This window comes from Carassius carassius, chromosome 28, assembly GCF_963082965.1.
Source record: "Carassius carassius chromosome 28, fCarCar2.1, whole genome shotgun sequence".
In the NCBI taxonomy this organism is placed as follows: Eukaryota; Metazoa; Chordata; class Actinopteri; order Cypriniformes; family Cyprinidae; genus Carassius; species Carassius carassius.
In genome coordinates this window covers 591344-595376 of record NC_081782.1, presented here as the reverse complement: position 1 = coordinate 595376, position 4033 = coordinate 591344, and positions in this window count along the sequence as shown.

Sequence of the window (4033 nt, the reverse complement as noted above, 5' to 3'; positions counted from 1 at the left end):
TGTGTGAGAGAATCAAACCACTTAGAAAAAGAGTATCAGATGTGTGTGTGTGTGTGTGTGTGTTGAGCACGCTCAGAGCTGCAGTGCATCAGCGTGTGTCGTCTGTGCAGCCTGACTGTACTTCCTGTACAATAATGCAGCAGAGCACAGAAACTCCTGACGCTCATGAAGATGAAGATTGAAGATGAACTTATGAAACTCTCTCGTCCTGCTGCAGGAGAGAACCAAGCTTCAGCTGCTTCACTGGAGCTTCTGGACTCAGCCAGTAACCTCGTGTCTGTCTCTCTGATATCTGTGGGGATTTTCTAACAGCAACAGATTGATCAGATATTAAAGTTTGCAGCTGAATCTGATTGTGAAGATCAGAAAGAGCAGAAAGGAAATGCTGCATGATGACCAGCAGGAGGCAGTGCAGGACCAGCACACAATCACACACTGTTTGTTCCGCATGGAATAATGCATACTGTTTCACTTTATTTAAATAGACTGTAAAAAGTTTTTTTTAACTGTAAATAATGCTAAAATTATTAAAATATGATATTTCATGAACACATTGTTTCAGTCTTTCTACTTCAAAATTTAATGTTTAATTTAATGTATGATTTGCTGTTTATTTGTAATAATTTGTCAAATGTACAAGCCAGTGTTTTCTTCGTTTTTTCATGCTTTTTTAATTTTTTGATTTTAGGCTGTTTAGCTTTCCATGAAGTGATTTTTCAGACTAGTGAAAAGAAAAAATTACTAAAACACATTTAAGCGTTTGTTTTATTGCACTTCTATTTGCGTCTGGATTTCAATTGCAATACATGTTTTTGAGAGTTTATTTCTCCACTTAATCAGTACTTACATACATTAAAACTTAGAATTTTATTCCAATCTATGTTCTAAAGGTTTTTACTGTGGGGTTTGTTCAAATATCATTCACACAGATTTATACAACATTTAATTCCTAAAAACATCTCGTTGCAGGCTGCGTCTACAGCTGCAAGCCCAGTAACAACCGGAGAAGGTATGTCATCAGGAAGCATCGAGCCAAGATTACATCCCTTGACAAGAGATGATGACATCGAGCAGTACTTGACAACATTTGAAAGGATGGCCACTGCGTGCAGATGGCCTCAAGCCAATTGGGCAATCAGACTTGTTCCCCTGTTAACGGGTAAGGCACGTGGTGCCTATGTCGCCATGGATGGTAATGATGTGGAGGACTATGATCAAGTTAAGGAGGCGATACTTAAAAAGTATCAGATAAATGCAGAGATCTACCGGCAAAGGTTTCGCTCATCAGAGATTCTGCCAGACGAGAACCCCGGTGAGCTTTATGTGCGATTGAAGGATCTCTTCTCAAAATGGGTGAAGCCAGAGAAGTGTACTATTCAGCAATTGTCCGAACTTATTATCTTGGAGCAATTTATGCGAATGATAAGCCCTGACATGGCAGTGTGGATTAAGGAGCATGATCCAGCTACAGCAGAAGAAGCAGCCAAGCTTGCAGAGACGTACATGGCCGCACGCCGGGAGGCCCACCACAGCTTTGGAGGTCGAAGTCAAGGATGGCCAAGTGTACCAACTGTTGGGAATCAGGGCGGTGTTACTGCAGGAAGTGGATGGAGAACGCAGGCCAGTGGCATTCTTGAGTCGAAAACTCTTCCCTCGAGAAACGCGCTATTCGACAGTGGAGCAGGAGTGCTTGGCCATGAAATGGGCCACTGATTCACTTCGGTACTATCTGCTGGGAAGACCCTTTGTGTTAGAAACTGACCATCGAGCTCTGCAATGGCTGGAGCGCATGAAAGACTCTAATGCCCGGATTACGAGATGGTCTCTTTCTCTACAGCCCTACCAGTTCACTGTGAAATACTGCCCGGGAGCTAGGAACAAGGTAGCTGACTTTTTGTCTCGAATTCCAGAGGAGGTACATACTAAACTATTATGTACACCCTATTCACCTTTCCTCAACCCCATAGAGTTCTTTTCTGCATGGAGGTGGAAGGTTTATGACCATCAGCCACATGACCAGATGTCCCTCCTTGAAGCCATGGATGCTGGCTGCAGGGACATCACAGTTCAAGATTGCCAAGGGTGGATCCGACATACAAAGCGGTTTTATCCCAGGTGCATCGCCTTGGATAATATTAGATGTGATGTTGATGAAAACATGTGGCCTAACCCTGAAGATCGCAGGGATTAGATAAATTAATTTTGTGCTATTTTTAGTTCCTCCCTTTTTATCTGGGCTTTTGGCTGTTTTTTCTTTTCTTTTCAGAAGAACATTTTGTTTTTGTAAGCATTTTGTTCACTGTAAGCATTGCAATACTGTAAATTTTTCTGTTCTATTATACTGTGTTTCTAAAGTACCTCCTTCAGTAAACAATAAAGAAAAAAAAACTGATTTGCTTTTTACTAGAATGCGTTTGAATGTGAACATTACTGTACATGTGGACATGCAGGTCCCAACCAAGAAATTTAGTGTAAAAGGTGGATTGCATGTTACCTGAAACATAAAAGTCTATGCCGTTTTTTCTAATAACAATAACCATTATTTTGAAACCTGGTGTACTGTGATTGACTGCATATACTTTGTGAAGTGGAAACAAGTGTTATTCTTTGAAAGAATAATTTCATTTTGAGTCAGATTTCCAGTGTTTTGGTAAAGTTAGTGTGTGCACAGAGAAACATGTGTTCTGTTTTGAAATGGAGAGTTAGTATATATTTAACAAAATATGTTTTTGAGAAGAAAATGATCAATTTGGCCAATTGTGTTTTGTAGGTGTAAGTCTGTGTTAAGAGTTTAGAAAAATGATCTGAAGTATGGGTAAGCGCTTGTTAGCGATTGAAAGAAACTGTAATTGTAGACACACCAATCAGGTTAAAGCACTATAAAAAGGCAACAGGTAAGTTCACCTGTCTTCAACAAAAATGGATGGGATCAGAGGAAGAGGGAGAGTGCGGATGAGAGGGGGAATCCAGAGAGTACCAGGTGGAGGAAGAGGGAGAGGAAGAGGGAGAGGAAGACCTGGAGGAGGGGTAGGACATGCACAAAGAAGAAGACAACCAAATCTGTGTAACGGAATTCTTGCTACAATTGTGGACCATGTAATAAACCACGGACTAACAGTGAGGGAGGCTGGATTGAGAGTACAGCCTAACCTAAGCAGGTACACGGTGGCATCAATAGTTCGGACATTTCGTCAAGAGCACAGGTGAGAAACTTCTCTGCAGTCAACAGAAAATCCATTGCTTACTGCATGTACTATATCAACAGTACTGTATATGTACTCTATATTTTGGTACTGTATATATTCCTGTATGTATCATTTTACAGTAAGCTGTGTATTTTGTTTGGTCAACATAGGATTGAACGTCGTGAACACCAAGGAGGGAGGGGCCCCATATTCACACAGGAGCAAGAGAGAGAGATCATAAACCTCGTTTTGGCCAATAATGCAATCAGACTTCGAGAAATTCAAGCCCATATTGTCAATGATCACCTAATTTTCAATAATGTCCAACAGGTCTCTCTGTCAACAATAGCCCGTATCCTTAAAAAACCTCACGTTCTGATGAAACAACTGTATAAAGTGCCATTTGAAAGAAATTCAGACAGGGTGAAAGTCCTGCGGCGTGAATATGTGGTGGTACGTTTTGTTCACTGACTTGCTTAAGCAATTGAAAAAAACTGTAAGTCTGTGCCAGGTTGTGCTGGTTCTGTGTATGTGTGTGTGTGTGTGTGTGCTGCTGACACACTGCTGATGGTAAATCCAGATTAGAGAGGCTAAAACAGGCTGCAGGACTGATGCATGAACCCTAATACACAGACCTGCTGTCACCCTCAGTAACTCACACACACACACACACACACACGCATACACGCTCCCAACACTTCACACGCTGCAGATCTACCTGTGTGTGTGTGTGTGTGTGTGTGTGTGAGTGAGTGAGTGAGTGAGTGAGTGAGTGAGTGAGTGAGTGTAAGTTAGTGTGTGCGAGTGTGTGTGCGAGTTGTGCTGGAACAGGCTGGGAAGAATCTGAA